Consider the following 18,860-nt stretch of genomic DNA (forward strand, 5'->3'; position numbering starts at 1 on the left):
GGGAGGGGGCTGATGGCTTCCAGCCTATCCCATCCCAGCCCATCTCAGTTTTCTTGGGCTTTTAAGGGATATTTAATAATTGATAGCACGGCTGCCTTTTGAGCCACGGGGAGCCCAGGGAGCTTTGGGTTTCTCCACTTTGACCCGTAAGAGGAGGAGAAGCTGCAGCGCCCAGAAGCTTCTCTGGGACTCTGTCTCCCAGCACCCCAGCCGTGTGACCTCGGGCAGGTCCCACCTCGACCCCGGGCCTGGTCATCACTTCCCGTGAGATGTGCGTGTTGTCGGGCCAGGGCAGGTGGAGTCCTGATTCTCCGAACCACCAACCAGCGACGTCTCACCGGCCAAAAGCTGCTCATGAGCCCGTGTGCTTTCCACCCACGGCTCCTCGTTCCCAGACGCCTCCGCCAGGCCTGCCTGGGGCCCTCTTCTCTGCAAAGCGCTCGCCCTGCTGGGGGATCGGGACCTGGGGACCTGCGGGGAACACAAGCCCAGCTCATGTAACCAAGCTGGTGCCAGGGTGGGGCTGGGCCTCAGAAGCAGCTGGACTCAGGGACAAGCGTGCTGGCCGTGGGGGTGAGGGTCTCTGTCTCCGGCCACCCACAGCGCCTGGTCCGCCACCACCACTACCACCTCCCAAGATGCCTGACCCTTCTCTGTCGGGCCAGGAACACTGGTTGGTCCAGTGCTGGTCGCAGGGCCACCGGTGGCTAGGAGTAGGGCAGTCAGAGGGTCAGACACAAGGCTGGAGTGCTGGAGGCTCTTCTCTAGAACGGGTGCTCTTTCAGGACAGCGGAGGGCGCTGGCGTTCAGCGCTATAGCATCTAGAATCTGCCGCGGAGGGAGGAGAGAGGCTGAAGTTTAGGGGAGAAAAGCTTCTCAGAGTTAAGTGCGAAACAGAGCCCTTGAGTCTGGCCCCTTTGATTCTTATCGGTATTGTCAGTTCCATGACAACGAGGACATGAACGCTCTTCAGCCTCCAGTGATTTTTTGTAAGCACCCAAGTTTATGTTTTTATCTCTACGAATCCTCTCCAGTGGTTGTGTTCTCAAGAGCTGGGGTCGGGCATGGAAGGGTCTCGGGGCCCACGGTGCCCCTGGGGGTGGGGGCCACTCTTCCCAGGTTCTGACCAAGGGGGCTGCCTGGGACTCTGTTGTGTGACATCATTTCTCGTTTCTGCCGCGAGCCTGGCATCTGTCTGGCTCCCGTGCCCTTCCCCCTCCCCAGCTCCTGGCTGCGGCCCAGCTGTGTGTCCTTTGCCTCTTCAGGGACATTTGCAAGCAAATTGGAGAGTGTCACCTACTCGCTCAGACTGGATTTCACTTGAAACTGCAATCTTCAGCTTGAGAGGCGAGACACACGGTGACACGCACACAGTGACACACACAGACACGGTGACACACACAGTGACACACAGACACACACGTAAACACCCCCAACACACAGAGAAATGCACGTACACTCTGACACACACACAGATAACACATAGACACACACAGACATACAAGCACACAGACACACACACTCAGACACACTGACATGCATGAGCCACGCACAGACACAAACCTACAAAGACACCCACACACAAACACACAGACACGAACACACACACTGTCAACAGTGGGCAGGTGCATAGCCAACAACCAGCTCTCTGATTTGTAGCCATTGCCAATTCCTATGGTGTAAATGGTCCCACCATGGCTGGTGTCCAGCTACCCTTGTGATGTTGCTGGATGTGGAGCTGGGAAGAGGGCACATAATCAGCTCCTGAGCTGGTAGGAGCCGCTCCTGTACCCCAGTGACACTGACGGACCATCACACACACAGACACACACACACACGCTGCCTTCCTCCCTCTCTCTGCTGACCAGTCTCTCCATACTGGTGTCAAGGCAGCCCTGGATTCAAACCTTGGCTCTGCTGTGTGTCTTTGAGCACGTATCTCAACCTCTCTGAGCCTCAGATTTCTTGTAAAATGGGAAAAACCCATCTGGTGCTGACGTAAGGACCAACGGTCGCTTGGGAATGCCCCACGTGGAGCCTGGTGCCTGGTGGGTGCTGAGCAGAAACGGAGCTCAGCCTTGTGAGGAAGAGAGAGCTTCCTCTGTGAAGCTTCCTCTGTGAAGCTTCCTAGATCTCTGTGAGGTCCGCGTGCTCCTGGAGCCCACGGCCCTGGGCCAGTGCCAACCTCAGTCCAACTGCTACAGTCCCAGGGCCACACTGGGCGTGTGCCCGCCAGCCCCTTCATGGCTTGGGCTGTGGACCTCTGCCGCTCGTGAGTACATCCAGGGGTGAAATTTGGGGTCCTACCAGCCCCCGCAGCCTTGTCCCCTTCCGTGTTGTCCCCCACGCTGCCCAGAGCACCCTACACACCAGTGATCTGTGCCTCAGGACCTTTGCACAGCTGGCCCTCTGCCTGCCCAGCCTCCCCTTTCTGGACCATCAAAGCCCTGTCGTCTGCTCTTCCTCGTGGGTGTTAATCCCTGAATCCCGCCTGCTGGCCTCAAAGCAGGACCTGGGGGACATTCACGTCGCAGACTGGGCTGGGGTTGTCTCTTTTGGGTGTGTCTTCCCACGGAACTACCAGCTCCAGAGCACAGAGGCCGGGCCTGCTCCCATCCCCAGAACCTGACACTCCGCTTGGCAGGTAGCAGATCAGGGTTCTCGGGTGGGACTGAATGGGGTCAAAGACACACTGAGCTGAGCCGCTGCCAGCAGGCCGCTTTGGAGCTGGTGGGAATGATTTCTTCTGAGATGTTAGAGGTAAAAGAGACTTCTCACCTTCCCGAAAGGGCGTCCCAGGCCTGTGAGGGGGCCCCAGCTGCCGCGGCCCAGGCTGAGGGCCTCGGGGGCGGCACGGCCAGGCCCCTCGGCAGGCGGGCATCCCCCACAGCCTCTCCCGGGGGCCCCCGCGATGCAGGAGCCAGAAACGCCCTCCCACCTCTCGGCTCTGCCCCGCAGAGGGCAGAGGATGCGGCTGAGAGGCGTATCCTTCTGCAAACACTTCACACTTCCTGAGATTGTGAACCCTGAGCGCCGCTGGAGGCGAGGCTTCCCAGTGAGTGACTCTTACAGACTCTTCATGGGTCCCTGACCTCAGGACAGGGCTCGTCAGCTCTGGCTCGGGGAGAAGATAGGCATGTGCTGTGCAGACAGAACAGCCTGCCGCGGGGGCATGGGGGCACAGGGGGCAAAAAAAAACACGCCCTCCAGACACCTTGGCCCCGCCAGCCCTGGAGGCGGACACCGGGCAGAGGGCCTAGGACACCAGCAGGAGCGGAGGGGACCGGGTGTCTGGGGGTCAGGCCACCAGGCGACCTCTTCTGCCCACAGACCCGGGAAGCAGAACTTTGGTCTGGTGGACGGGTGACCAGGGATGACAGGACAGCAGGGTTCAGTGACTGGAGCCAGGGTCAACGCTGGGACTCGGAGGGTGTGTTTCGTTTGCTAGGGTGGCGCTTTTGTCTCTCTCCTTGTCTCTATCCCCCTCGCCCCTTCTGTCTCCCCCATCTCTCCACCGGCAACCCCTACAGCTGGGGGTACAAGCCCCCTACATCTTAACTTACCTATCTACCTGCAAATGCCTGCACCTCCCACCTGAGGGCGCTCCCGGCCCAGACACACAGGAGAACATGCTGTCCCAGGAGCCGCCTGTCCTGGGAGGGGCCCCAGCCCGAGATGGGTGGCAGTTGGTGGATAAATCTCCCAGGTTCCTTGTCCCTGGGGTGGGAGAGCTCAGAGGCCCCCCCAGGCTGAGCTCTGTGGCGCTGACACCCTCTAGCCCCCAGGGACATTCTTCTCTCTGGTTCTGCCTCTAGGGCAGCCTAAAACTAGCCCCAAGTCACTCTTACAAAATGTTGAAAGAGGGAATTCCCTGGTGGCCCAGTGGTTAGGACTCTGAACTCCCACTCCCAGGTTCAATCCCTGGTTGGGGAAACCCGATCCTGCAAGCCGCGTGGCACAAGAATAGGGCAGTGAAAACCTATAGACCCTTCCCCTCGAGTCACAAGTTGGTAAGATCACCATCTTGCATTATTGATGTCCAGTGTTTTATTATTGCGTGCGCATCAAGTTTTTTTTTCCGCACCGCGAGGCTTGCAGGACCTTAGCTCCCTGACCAGGGATTGAACCCAGGCCACAGCAGTGAAAGCGCAGAGTCCTAACCACTGGACCACCAGGGAAGTACCAGGTGCACATCATTTTAAAAATTAATTAATTTATTTATTTTTGGTGGATCTTCGTTGCTGCGTGCGAGCTTTCTCTAGATGCGGTGAGCAGGGGCTACTCTTCCTTGCGGTGCACGGGCTTCTCATTGCGGTGGCTTCTCTTGTTGCGGAGCATGGGCTCTAGGCACGGGCTTCAGTAGTTGTGGCACGTGGGCTCAGTAGTTGTGGCACGTGGGCTCAGTAGTTGTGGCACATGGGCTTAGTTGCTCCGTGGCATGTGGGACCTTCCCGGACCAGGGCTCGAACCCGTGTCCCCTGCGTTGTCAGGCGGATTCTTAACCACTGCGCCAGCCGGGGTAGTCCTCAGGTGCACATCATTGTAAACCATCCCCCAACAAGTCATTATTACTGTTTTTATTTTTCTGTAACCATCAGTGTGTCTTTATATCCACCAACAGATTTTCCATGTCTTTGCTCATCATTTCTTTATTTTTTTAAATGGGATACATTTTTTTTCTTTCTTTTATTCTTGTTTTTTTTAATCTCTCTCTGGAGAAATATATAATTGTTCACTCATTCAACAGGTATCTCTTGGGCAGCTGCAGACATTGTAGCCCTTTTCCTAGAAATCCTACTCATTTCTCATCACATTAAATGAGTCACTCAGTGTTTTATATCTTTGCCGCTACTGTGAGTGGCAGCCTATTGTAGTGGGATTCTGTCACCGTTCTATTTTCTAACTAAGCATCCCCTGGTCTGTAGAAAACCATTGACTTGTATTATTTTCGTAACCACACACCTAGTTGAGCATCCTTTTTGGTCCTAACACATTCCCATGGTTTTCCAGGTAGACAGTCACATTGCTTGAGGATAATGATAACTCTGTCTCCTCCTTTCCAATATTTTTTGGCTTTTTTTGTTTTTATATTTTATAGTAAAATATACATAACAAAATCTCCCATCTGAGCCATTTTTAAGTGCACTGATCCGTGGCATTAAGCATATTCGCACGCTGTGTAACCAGCACCGCAATCTATTTCCAGAACCTTTTGATCGCTCCAGACAGAAACTCTGTCCCCCTTATGCAGTCACTCCCCAGCACCCCTGCCCCGGGCCCTGGCACCCACTCCAGGCCCCCTGGGCGATGCAAGCGTCCTGAGTCTTCTTCAGGGCTTGTGGCCGGGGCTGTCTTGCCCCTTTTCCCTGGGCAGTGCCTAGTGATTCGTGTTTGGAAAAGCAGCCTCTTTTCCTGTCTCCAACCTCAAACGGATTCAAGGTCCAGCCCCGAGTGGGGGTCTGCCCCTGGGGTCTGTACCCCAGGCCCCTGTCCCGGAAACCCAGTCTCACTGCTTTGCCTTTGATTCTCTCAACCTGAGAATTTCTCCTTTTTTCTTTGGAGCTCAGTTATGCATTTGCGTGTACGGCCGAGAGCAGGGGTGTCTGTATCCACAAGTTTATTCCTGTTGCTAAAACCCTCCACCAGACCACACAGCCTCCTGCAGCCTTCCATTCACGGAGCAGGACCGACGGAGCCTACATCCCCGCCGTCCGTACACCCCCAGGACACGAGCTGAGGCTCTCAGGGCCTCTCTCTGGACAAGTGAATAGTGTTATCTATTCAATGACCAGTCTAAAAACAAAGTAAGGCAAACCCTTGAAAGGATTTGAGGGCTGAACACGAATTCTAGATGATGCCGGCTGGGTAATCACATCTCTTAACTGGCCTGTTCCTTTACCAGGTTTTATTTTAAGCGCTTCAGAGCATTTGTGTTGCTGTTGAGAACATTTGCTCAGAGCTCGTTGGCGGCCCAGCCCTCCCCCAGCTTATGCAGATATCAATCCCCCCACAAGGCGGCTCCCACGAGACTGAAAAGGACAGAGACAGCACATTCCGCAAAGCTCTGGGTCCTCAACCATCGGGGGCCGTGGTCGGGGGAGTCGGGGCTTGGGGGCGGGGCAGCCTCTCCGCCGCCCCCAGAGCCTCGATTCAGCTCTCCTGCGATGGAGCTGGTGAAGCCTTCTGGACGCAGGGCTGCCGTGTGAAAGGCTCCTTTTCTTGTGTTTTAAAAATATGAATGTATCACAGATGTTCAGCGTAGTATGGGGTTGGGGAAGATGTGAATCAATCGAAAGTCTCACGTGCTGCTAGTGAGAACTGGTGCAATCCTGGGGTCTCCTCCAAAGGCGGTGACCATCACCCCGTCCTTCCTGCAGGTAACCGCTGGTCAAGGGAGTGGATTTCCCTCCCTTAAACCTGCCCTGATCTCCTGGCTGGTTCTGGCCAAGAGAATGAAGTCCAAGTGACACTGCCACTTATTATTATTAATTTATATTTTTGGCGTGTCGCGTGGCACACGGGATCTTCATTCCCCCACCACAGATCGAACCCGTGCCCCCTACGGTGGAAGCGTGGAGTCCTAACCACTGGACTGCCAGGGAAGTCCCTATTATTATTATTTTTAAAGAAGCCTGACAGCTTCCACTTCCACTCTTGGGAAGTCAGCCACGGGGTAAGAAGTCTGGTGCCTGGGGGCCGCCATGCTGTGAGGAAGCCCAGGCAGCCACGTGGAGGGGGAGGGGTGGCATCTCAGGGCTATTCCAGCCAAGCGAGTGAAGATGCTTCCAGGATGTTCCGGATAGTGGAGAGAAGCCGGGCCCAGCCAGATTGCAGAGGAAAAAGAAATCGTTTAAAAGCCAAGTTTGGGGTGATTCGTCATGCAGCAGGAGAGCTCTAGCAACAACCATTTTGGAAAACACTTTGGCGCTGTCTTCTGAAGCCGGACATTTGCATACCTCGTGCCCCAGACCCCCCACTCCTCGGCATTAACCCCACGGGAATGCCCCAGAAGATGCACACAAGAATGTTTGCAGGCACACAGTGTGTAACAGCCCAAAGTGAAAAAACCCACCTGTCCGTCCACAGGACGGATGCCGCTGCTCTCACACGACGGAGAAATACACAGCAAGGAGAACACACAAATTCCTGCCACGCACCAGGGTGGGCCTCACAGATGTAACGCTGAGTGAAAGAACCAGACACAAGAGCGTGGCGTTGGGTCTCCGTTTCTAGCAAGTGGACGCAGTTCCTCATAGACCAGGGGCAGCATGGAGGCGGGGAGGTGGCCCCAGAGGCCTCTGCGGTGCCCAGGAGGGCGGAGAGGAAGGCTCGCCAGGACGAGCCTGTCCTTCACTACCCCCCGGAGGACTTCCTGGCCACTGGGCCCCCACCCCACCCTGCGTTGTGGAGCATCGGTCACGAGAATGGAAGTGCCTGTCCTGAAGAGTCAGGCAGGCAGGGAGCACCTCACGGGCGCCAAGCCGGCCCGACCACTGACTGTGTCCAAAAGCTGATCCTGCTACCCCACTTTTTTGAGTTTAAGGCTCGCTCTCTGGCCCTTAGGACGGTGGTCCTTACTGTGGCCCGAGGCCCACAACATCAGCATCTCCTGGGAACTCAGCTAACGCACAGGCTTGGCCCCATGCCAGCCACTGTATCAGAATCTCTCGGGTGGGGACTTCCCCGGCGGTCCAGTGGTTAAGACTCCGCGCTTCCACTGCAGGGGATGGGGGTTCGACCCCTGGCTGGGGAAGTAAGATCCCACGTGGCGTGCGGCGAGGCCAAAACAAAAACCAAAAAAACCCAAAAACTCTGGGGTGGGTTCTGACGAGCCCTCCGGGCGGCTCTGGTTCGTACTCACCTTCTGAGGCCAGTCTGGGCGGGGGGATCCCACAGAGGGAAGGAAAAGTGCAACCACCAGCTTCCCCCGGTACATTGTCTTGGGTCAGGAAGCTTTGTGGGAAAGGAAAGTAACGCTTACCGGAAGCGGAGGGCCGAGGGCTGGGCCAGGTGCTTTCAGTAAATTATTTCACCTAATGGATGAGCTGTAGGTGTGAAGGACACTATAGTACGCTCACCTGTGGGGAAACCAATGCCATGGGGTTAATAACCTGTAGAGCAACCTATGGGAGGGGTTTGAATAGTGTCCCGCCCAAATCCATGTCCATCTGGAGCCCGAGTTTACTTGGAAAGAGGGTCATGGCAGATGTAATTAATTAAGGCTCTTGAGAAGGATCATGATGGATTTAGGGCCGGCCTTCTACCCAGTGGCCAGTGTGCTCAGCAGAAGAGGAGAGGATACAGACACACACAGAGAAGCCATGTGAGGAGGGAGGCGGAGGCTGGAGGGGCATGGCCACAGCCAAGGGACGCGGGGGCCGGCAGAAGCTGGAAGAGACAGGCTCCTCCCCTAGAGCCTTTGAGGGAGCGTGGCCCTGTGGACACCCTGACTTTGGACTGCCGGCCTCCAGAACCGCTAGAGAATAAACGTCTGTGGTTTAAGCCGTCCAGTCTGTGGTACTTGGCTAAGGCCACCCTGTGATGCCAACCCAGCTGGCAAGCGGTCCAGCTGGGATTTGAACCCGGGTTCGCCGCATCGGAATAGACACGAGTCCTGGGCTCCTAAGAAAGGAGATGCCTGCCTCCTTGGTACTTGGTGCAAAGTCTCCCTCATTCTCCAAACAGCCCAGGGCCCCCGCTGGGCATGGTCCCTCAGGGCACAGGCCCAGTTGCCCAGGGTTGGGGGCTGCCTAGGGCCCATCTGGGCCCGTCTTTATTGGCAGGGACCCAGCCTGGACAGAGGGGCAGGGAGGCTCGGGACATGTTTGGTTTTTCTTTGCAATTCAGACGAAGGTCTGGATTCCCCGTGGCTGCACCTGTGATGCTTTCTGCCGCAGGCCACGTGCTGTGGCCGGTGGGCTGTTAGGTGGTGCTTCAGTGAAAGATGGAGAGGACATGTTTTTCGATCCCGCCTCTGACCTGACTGAATGGGAACTTCTGGGAGCTCTGGGTGCTGTCGGTGGCCTGGACCCAGACAGCAGCCACGGCAGGGAAGCCCCCAGGCCCCAGCGTGCTCAAGCCGCCAGCCCTCCTAGCCCGACAAGGTTCCCCCCGCGCTGTCTTTTGCAGACTCAGAGCACAGATCAGCGGCCCTGCTCTGCCTGGCTCTAGGACAGCCCTCTCCAAGCGGAACCAAGCAGGGAAATGCATCCCTGCCCTTCTTCATTCTTTTTTTAAAAATTTATTTATTTAATTTATTTATTATTTTTGGCTGTGTTGAGTTTTCATTGCCGCGCGCGGGCTTTCTCCAGTTGTGGCGAGCGGGGGCTACTCATCATTGTGGTGCGTGGGCCTCTCATTGTGGTGGCTTCTCTTGTTGCGGAGCACGGGCTCTAGGCGCACGGGCTTCAGTAGTTGCAGCACGCAGGCTCAGTAGTTGTGGCTCGCGGGCTCTAAAGTGAAGGCTCAGTAGTTGTGGCGCACAGGCTTAGTTGCTCTGCGACACGTGGGATCTTCCCGGACCAGGGATCGAACCCGTCTGCCCTGCATTGGCGGGTGGGTACTTAACCACGGTGCCACCAGGGAAGTCCCTTTTTCTCTCTTTTTAAGAAGAGCTTTATTGAGATGAAATTCACACACCATGCAATTTGGTGGGTTTTTTTTGGCATATTCACAGATATCGGCAACCCTCACCAGTTGATTTTAGAGCATTTTTATCATCGCAAAAAGAACCCCCCTCCCTTTAGCTGTCAAGCCCATCTCCCTGCTCCTAGGAAACCACGGGTGTACCTTCTGTCTCTGTGGATCTACCCCTTCTGGACTTTTCCTATAAATGGGATCCCACAGCATGTGGCCTCTGTGTCTGGCTTCTTTCACTTTGTAGCGTTTTCAAGGCTCATCCACGCTGTCAGCACGGCCTGCCTTTTGATGGCTGAATGATACCCCTGGCTGCGGATGGACTGCATCTTGTTGTCCGATCATCACTGACCTCCCGCTGGGCCACTCACTGTCCTCCTCCCTCCCCCTCCATCCTCCCACGGCGCCAGAGGCCGGCCTGAAATTTATCCTTGCGAGGCTCAGGCCACACCTGACTTTTCTGGCTCCTTTTTGACATTTACGTATCTGAGCCTAGCAAGGCTCTGCTTTCCTGCAGGGAACATTATTATGGGAGGAACACGAAGTGGAAACAGAAAGGGGAGGAACTGAGCATCTGTGGGGAGCTGGCTGGCAGGGCCGTGGACCAGCCACGGTGACCTCGAGTTTGGTCTCTAGAGTCGTACTGAGCGTTGGCTGGTCTCCACTAGGATGAAAATGTAATCAAATCACCATTTATTCAACTATTATCTCCCTATATGGGTGTCCCCAGGCTCAGAAAAGTCAAGGGGAGCTAAATATGGAAATAATGCGAAGAAACACAAGTCAGGTGTGGTCCCTGATGATTTGCTATTAAGCAGAGTGAGACCACAGGGCATGGGGGTGGGGCACCCATGGGGGTCAAGTGTCTCCTATTTTCTCAATAAGGAAGGTTCAGCCCAAACAGAAGATGCAGAAAATTCCCAGGGTTCCCGGGCAGTGACTGCGTTCAAAATAAAACAAACAACCCTGGTCAGAAAAGAGGAGAGAGGGCACTGGATAAGGCCGGGCTTTGAAAGGCAATGAGGAAAGCAAGTTCAGAGTTTGCCTGAGCAAACGGACGTGAGAATTTATAGGCAAATTGAGTTCATTGGGTTCCATATGGCAGATTATAGGACTTTCCTGAAAAGCCCAAGAGAAAAATGTACTTAGGTGTCATTTTCCAAATTTATCCTCTGAGATAGCATGGCTGTGTCTGCAAAACCTAACAAAACCCTTTTAATTCCTTTCATCCACTCTCGGAACCTATCGAATATTTACGGACCATAAAGGAAATAGCCTGTTCTTGAGGAAACTGCAGGCTGCAAGGGAAGCAGCAGGGTGCAGGGCGGGAGGCCTGAAGCGGGACTGGAGGAAAAAGACAGCAAACATGTCCCCACAACCGGCCATTAGCCCTGAGGCTGCTAAGGGGACCCGCCTGACTTTGGGGACATCGACCAGGTGATGGAGGAGGTGGCCTGCCGGCTTGCATGTCCAACTGCCCACGGCCACACGGCCACTGAGAGCCCAGACCAGAGTCCCGGTGGCTGGGATACCACACACACAAACGCACACGTGTGCAGACGGACACGCACGGCTACCCACTACGTGTCCCAAATTCTCCTACGTTCAGTCCTAACCCCAAGCAGGTGGGATTCTGGGAGGTGATTAGGTCATGTGGGCAGAGCCCTCATGATGGGATTAGTGCCCCTAATGAAAGAGACCCCAGGGAGCTCCCCACCCCCTCCGCTGCGTGAGGACACAGTGAGAACCAGGACGAGGGTCCTCGCCAGACACGGAGCCCCCGCGCCTTCCAGCCTCCAGAACTGTGAGTAGTAAACGTCTGTTTCTGAGCTGCCCGGTGTCTGGTATTGTTTTAACAGCAGCCTGAACGGACTGACCCACAGACATGCACTTGTGCGCGCACACGTGACTCACACACACACACAGGTGCACAAACATCCCTCACTTTAATCACGTACATCGCACACACGTTACACACGTGTGCGCACACCCGGCGTCACTCACACGAGTCCCACACACGTGCATGCACACTCGTGGTTTCAGACTCCTCACCCCTGCTCTGCGGCCCCAAACCTCTGAACACCCTGTGCGCCCACCACAGAGAAGGCATCGTTTCCAGGCCTTGGTGTCCAACCCACACGTCCTTTGTCAGAGAGCACATTCCAGTTTTGCGGGGGGCTGGAAAAATGAGACCCCCACTACTAATGCAGGGAGAACGTGGGGCCGCTGCAGAGCTGAACGGTAATTTAGAGAAATCAACTTATAAAGTGACCTCTCCATGGAAGGAAACACACCACAGTGTTAGCCCAGAGTTACCTGGGGGGATTGGAGGTGACCTTGATCCTCTTGATGGCATCCCTATTTTTTCAGAATGTTCCATGTTGAGCCTCTACGTTTATAGTCAGAAAACGGTTACTGAAGTTTATGTTTGAACCAGGGGTCAGCTGAAATGTGCTTGTCTTCAACCAAGACGACCCCTCGTGGTCCTTGTGAATCTGTCCCTACGTGGCCCTCCTGCCCCAAGTGTTCAGTTGCAAACCTGCTTCAAATCAGGAGGCGGGCTGGAGAGGCACAGTGCTCCGGGACGCCAAGACCAGCACAAGCCGTCACGGTGGTCCGGAGGCAAACTGCCCCAGTGGAGGTGGACGGACCGGGAGTCAGAGCCCTTAGAAGCCCTCACGGTGGCTTCCCTGGTGGCGCAGTGGTTAAGAATCCGCTTGCCAATGCAGGGGACACGGGTTCAAGCCCCGGTCCGGGAAGATCCCACATGCCTCTGAGCAACTAAGCCCGTGCGCCACAACTACTGAGCCCGCGCACCTAGAGCCCGTGCTCCGCAACAAGAGAAGCCACCGCAATGAGAAGCCCACGCATCGCAACAAAGAGCAGCCCCTGCTCGCGGCAACTAGAGAAAGCCCACGCGCAGCAACGAAGACCCAACACAGCCAAAAATTAAATAAACAAATAAATAAATTTTAAAAATAAATTAAAAAAAAAAAAAGAAAAAAGAAACTCTCACGGCCTCAGATCTTGTCTAGTCCGGCTGGACCCGAGCCTCATGTCATGGACTGAACCGTGTCCCCTTCCTGCAAACTCGCACGTCGAAGCCCTAACCCCCATGTGGTAGTATTTGGACGTGGGGCCCTCAGGGTCAACCAGGTTCAGATCAGGTCAGGAGCTGGGGCCCTGGTCTGATGCGATTAGTGCCCTTATTAGAGGAAGAAGACACCAGAGATCTCTCTCTTCGCCATGTGAGAATGTAATGAAGAGGCTGGTCTGCAAGCCAGAGTCCTCCCCGGCAACTGAGTCGGTGGGCACCTTGATCTTGGACTCCCAGCTTGTGAGAATAAATGTCTGTTGTTTAAGCCACCCCTGTCTGTGGTACCCTGTTGTGACAGCCTGAGCTAAGACAGCCCGTAGAGTGAGTCATGCCCACCAGGGGTCACCCAGCCCTGCTTGACCTACCAGCAATGGGGCCTCACTGTCTCGCCAACACCGGCTGTTCATGATGTTGTGGAACCGCCGTCTCTTTCTAGTTCCAAAATGCTTTCACTGCCCCGGAAGGAAATCCGTCCCCACCAGCAGTCGCTCCCCACCCTCACCCCACCCCCCCAGGCCCTGGCAACCTGCTGTCTGTCTCTGGGGGTTTCCTATAAATGGAATCACACGATATTCAGTCTTTGTGTCCGGCTTCTCTCGCTAGCATCGTGTTTTTGAGGTCTTTTTTTATGGCTGAATAACATTCTATCATGTGGATGTACCATCGTCTGCTTACCCGTCCACCCGCCTGTGGACACGTGGGTTGTTTCACTTTTGGAACACTGTGAACGGCGCTACCGAAACCGTTCGCGTATGACCACCTGAGTACCGGTTTCCAGTGCTCTGGGTACACGTGCACGAGTGGGATCGCTGGGTTGTGTGATCCCGCGTTGTGCGTGTTGAGGAACCTCCAGACTTTCCACGGTGGGGGCCCTGCCTGGCGCTGCCCCCAGCCCTGCATGAGGGGTCCCGTTTCTCTGCCTCCTGGCCAGCACTGTCACCGTCACTGGTTTTGATGACCACCCTATCCCAACGTGTATGAAGTGGTTGTTTTTAAACAGGTCGAATTATCAGGATTCCAGAACTGATGAGAAAAACTATGGCTTACCGAACCTCTTCCCGCCAGCGGGGTGACGGGGGAGCCTCACCCTCCTGGGACAGCCCTCTCGGTCTCTGACGGGAGGGTGCAGACGCCTCTCGGCTGCGTCTACCTTCCCGGCCAAGTTCCGGTTCCCTCATCACCTTCCGGGCTTGCGTTCCCATGCGAGGGCGGCCTGTCCACACACAGGTATGACCAGCCGGGTAGCTCAGCCCCTCACTTGGCGGCTGGCATGGCTGAGTCACGCGCTGCTCTGCTGGGTTTCTCCTGGGTCTTGGCTAGCATGCCTGCGACCACACTTGGGGATGCCGGCCCAGGACCCAGTCGGTCACAGGCTTCCTAGGGACCCCAGCTCGCGCTCTCTGCTGTCCCCAGGCCCAGGAAATCACATCTCAGGAGTACCACTCTGCTCCAGCCTCCACCCAGCCCCAGGCTCCCAGCCTCCCCGCAAGGCCGACTGAAGGACAGACTCAGGACAGAGGCGACCACGGAGCAGGGCCGCAGAGCCACTTTCCTGGTCCCCGGGGGGCACTGAGGCCCCTCCCCACCAGCAATGACATCTCCCTTCCACTCCCCCGGCCCCAGGGATCCTTCTCCTGCCATGGCCTGTGGGCCGTGGCGACCAGTTGGAAGGCTGACGGGCCTCTTCCCTCCCCATCCCCGCATCAATCCTGCCAGTGGGACGGGAGGAGGGAGGAGAGAGGTGGGAGGCCCCACACAGGCCTCGGAGTGCCCATCGCTACCTCTCAGGGGCTAAATGGGGAGAGTGGAGGGGTCTTCCAGGGAGAACCAGCCCCCCAAGGCAGCCACCTGCTGGCTTCGGGGAGGGTGGGATTGGGCTCTGCCCTGGGCGGTGGGGTGAAGGGAAGCAGGGCTGGCAGGGAAGGAGAAGTGGTGCCCAGAGGAGGCCTGGCCTTACAGACCGGATCAGCAACGCCACCTGGCACTTATGGCTGTGTGTCCTCACACAGGTTGCTCAACCTCTCTGAGTCTGTTCCCACATCAGGGACAGCAATGCCTCCCACTCGTGACAGCTGAACGAGGAAACATACCTAGTGCCAGCAAGTGTGTTGCACATAGTAGGTGCTCAGTAAGTGGAGGCTGGTGTCATCGGGGTGTCACTGGTTGGTCCCTTCAGTCCACGCTCAGTCCACGGTCTTGCTGGGGTGGTTGGGGCAGTGGCTCTGTGAAGGGCAGGGCGGGTCCTGGGTCTCAGAGCCGGGCTGGGCTGCAGGGGCCTCTGCGTTCAGGGTGGGGCAGCCCACGCCCCCCGCCCAGGCTGTCTGGGGAGCTCCTGACGGCAGCCCTGCAGCGGGGCCCGCCCGCACGCCAGCTGGGTTGACTCAGCTTCAAGGCGCACACATGCAAGCCCCTGGCCCCCGGACGGCTCTCCGCGTTCCCATCCTCTCTGTGCTCCTGGGGCAGATGGGGCTGGTCATTAGACCAGCCCTGAAGCAGGTGGGCGGAGACGCCCACACCCAAATTCCTCACAAAGAGGCCAAATTCTCATGGGCCTCTGGGATAGAAATTATCCAACTATCATGTCAAAAACGGCGTCATCATCTCCCCCAGGAGCCTGGTGGCTTTTACAGATTTAGGAACATTTCCTCCACCCCCGCCAAGCCCTCCCTCTACGTGTGGGACCCCAGAACCTGGGAACTCATCCCGCCTGCTGCAGATGGGAGCGAGGGGGCTGATCGCACACTCTGATCATGGGCAAAAGGAGCAGGAACTAACCTACACTAACCAGAACTGGGCTGTGTAAAAGAAAATGAACCAGGAAAGACTCCCCACACCCCTCAAGCAAGGGGACTTGGAACAAAGCAAAGTTTCTCCCCTCAGCGGGTGAGGCTCCGGCTTGCACTGCGACAGGTTGCACCTCAAGAGCTGGCAGGATGGAATGGAGCCTCCCAGGATGCATCTGCTCATGGAACCCAAGATATAAATGACCACCGAGCTGGCGAGACGCCAGGATGCAGGGCTGGCGTCAGGCTCCGCGTGACCAAGCTGTCTCCTGGGGGCCTCCCATCAGCAGCCAGGGTCAGCACAGGGCTGGCTGGGAGGGGGAGCCTGGACCTCGGCCACGCTGGGGCCTCATCCTGGGAGAGATCACCCTGGCTGCAGGTCCCCAGGGGGTGGGTAAGCTGGGCTGGGGGCGGACAGCAGAGGCTCTGCATCCTGTAAGGGGCTCAGGGAAGCCCGACTGGGTGGGGAGTGGGGAGAGTGCCTCAACTAAGGCTCTGGCCTCCTTCTCCAGACACCGCACCCCACTTTCCCAGGGTGCCCGGCCCCCCAGAACAGCAGCAGGGGAGCAGCAGTGATGGAGCCCCAGAGTGAGGCCCCCTGCAGGGGACACTTCACACAGCATTTCCTGGGGGGTTTGCACAGGGCAGGGGGTGTGCCGTGTGTCGCCAGTCTGAGGTCACAGCGGCCAGCCACGGTGACAATTGGAAGTGTCCTCCTTCATCTGAGGGTCTGGGACCCACGCACCACGTTGCATTTTTAAGTGGCAACAGATCAGGCCCTCTCTTGGGAAGGGCAGGACTGGAGACAGATCACGGTGATGTGAGGGCCGCCACAAGCTCCCACGTGGCCCCTGCCAGCTGCAGGGACAAGGGCGGGGGCGGGGCAACAGCCAGCAGAATGAAGTGACCCTCTCTCAGCCCCGCCGGGGAGGGGAGAGCCGCCTCCAGGAACACAGTGATGCCCAGGCGGCGAGGAGAACAAGGCCGGGCACCTCCCGTATCTCCCACTGTGAGTTCTCCCAAACAGGCACCCCGCCCAGTGCGTCACCCCAGGCAGCCCCACAGACGGGCCACCCTGTGTCCCGCAGCCTGGGGGCCGAGAGGAGGAAGGTGGCGAGGCGGCCTCCCCCTGCGCTTCTCGCTTCTCGTGCTGGGATCTGCGCCGCGGAGGATGTAAGGGCGCGCGGCTGGGAGACAGCATCGGGCCCAGCCTCACCGAGGGGCTGGGGGTCCACGGGGTGCCGGGGGCGGTGGCTTCGGTTGCAGCCGCTGCCCAGAGGAAAAACCTTACCCTGAATTCCAAGGAAGAGCCCTTAACTGTAGCCTAACTGTGAACCAGAAGATTTTCATAGTTTCAAATATATTCACACTTTTTATTTGGAAAAGAGCACAGCAACCGCAGAACTAGAGAACTCTGCCCTCGCAGGTGAACGGAGCGGGCCGAGGGGGGAACTGCGAGGCTGCGGGACCCCTAAACACACGGGGGCCCAGCCGAGCCCCAAACACGCAGGATAAGGACACACGTTTCTCCTCCTGTGACGCTGCCCGGGCCTGGCGGAAGGGAAGGGACGCAGAAGCAGGTTCCCTTGGAAAGCACAGGTGGCAGGGACCTGCCCACAGCAGCATCGCTCCTTTTGCTTCCCGCACTGGCTGTTCCCCCCGAGAGGTCACAGCCTCCAGATCCCCGCGCCCTCACCGAACCCAGCTGGTGGCAACGCCCACCTGTCCTCGCACCGCCTCCCGGGAGGCCACGCGATGAGCGCGACGAGCGAGAACGGGCTGGGAGAAGACAGTGACCAGCATCCCCCGGGACTGCACGTGGGCGGAAGCGCGGCTGTTTGAGAGCCGCCCGGTTGTTATTCCCCACTGCCGCAGGGACAGCAGTGATGACACGGGCAGGGGACCTGCCAAGGGCTTCTGGTTTAAAACTCACTTGATTTTACTGAAGGGCTTGTTCTAGAGCTCTGTCTCTGAAAAGCTGGTTTGAACAGAGCATCCCAAGGGCACCATCTCAAAAGACGGTGGTTGGAGTTTATAACACCCTCTGCTTAGGACGCACTTCGCCTTGTTATGCCAGGTGCTCTATTCCCCACAGGCCCAGCTCCCAGCCGTGTGCAGATGGCAGTGTGACCCCCACCCCCCGACCAGCCCGAGCCCGCGGGGATGAGGCGTTAACTCCATCGGGGGAGGTGGACAGTGGGGGCAACGGGACCTCCTCCAGGGAGGAAAAGGGCGCCCTTCTCCCCCCACCCCCCCGTCATCCGCCTTCACAGTCACTTGAGGAAAACACCTGGCTGTTCTAAAGGAACTCAGGTACCTCTTTGTGTTTAGCCTCTAAAAAAATAATTTAATACAGTAGGAAGAAAATCACAAATGCTCTCCCTTCGACAAGAACTAAAATCAGCACATGAGGAAATCAGGAAAGACTCATGGAGTCTCGTAAGAAGTAGAAGGCTGCCCCAGGTGTCTCCTCCAAGAGGATGGCGGCCACGAGGGGGCCGGCCTCAAAGATCTCAGGCACGGACGCAACTCCAGCAGCTACAAGCAGCTGGCCTTTCAGCCTCCCGGGCTGGTGTCACTCATGCCTTATTCAGTAGCACAGACACACCACGTTTCTTGGTTTTGATATAAAAGAAATGGATTCTCCAACCTGGAGGGAGATTTGTGACACAGCAATTCCGTGACAGAAGGATCTGCTCCAGGGACTTCCCTGGTGGTCCAGTGGTCAGGACTCCGTGCTTCCACTGCCAGGGCCCGGGTTCAATCCCTGGTCGGGGAACTAAGATCCTGCAAGCCAATCCTAAAGGAAGCCACCAAACCAGCCCTTTTAATCAGAACACAGACGTGAGCAGAGCGGGTTCATCTCATCTCCGCCCCATCACTCACTGGCTAATGATTTCCACCAACAGTCACGCTGCCTCAGGGACATCAGGAGCACATACCTGCTTAATCCCACCACCCTGTGAGACTCGGGTTTTTTTTCCTCATCTTTCAGATAAGGCCAAGAATTCCAGTAGAAAGAAGCGTACAACCTATTTCACAAAGGACAAAAATCAATTCTGGACGAATGGCTTTGTAAGATTTCAGCTGGGCTGCAGGATTCTGCTATTTCGCTATCATATTCTAAGAAGAGTGACAGTGCGTTTAAATACGGTACAAATGAGCCGTATGGCCTGTGAGTAGGCAATGAATCGATGAAAACAAACAACACAGGTTTTTTTTTTTTTGAAAGCCAAGAATGACAGTCAAGTCATTCTTGCCTTTTTTAAAAAAAATATTTATTTATTTATTTATTTGGTCGCACCGGGTCTTAGTTATGGCATGCATGCGGGATCTTAAGTTCC

The sequence above is a fragment of the Neophocaena asiaeorientalis genome, unplaced genomic scaffold (assembly GCF_003031525.2).
Source record: "Neophocaena asiaeorientalis asiaeorientalis breed wild unplaced genomic scaffold, Neophocaena_asiaeorientalis_V1.1 scaffold223, whole genome shotgun sequence".
Classification (NCBI taxonomy): domain Eukaryota; kingdom Metazoa; phylum Chordata; class Mammalia; order Artiodactyla; family Phocoenidae; genus Neophocaena; species Neophocaena asiaeorientalis.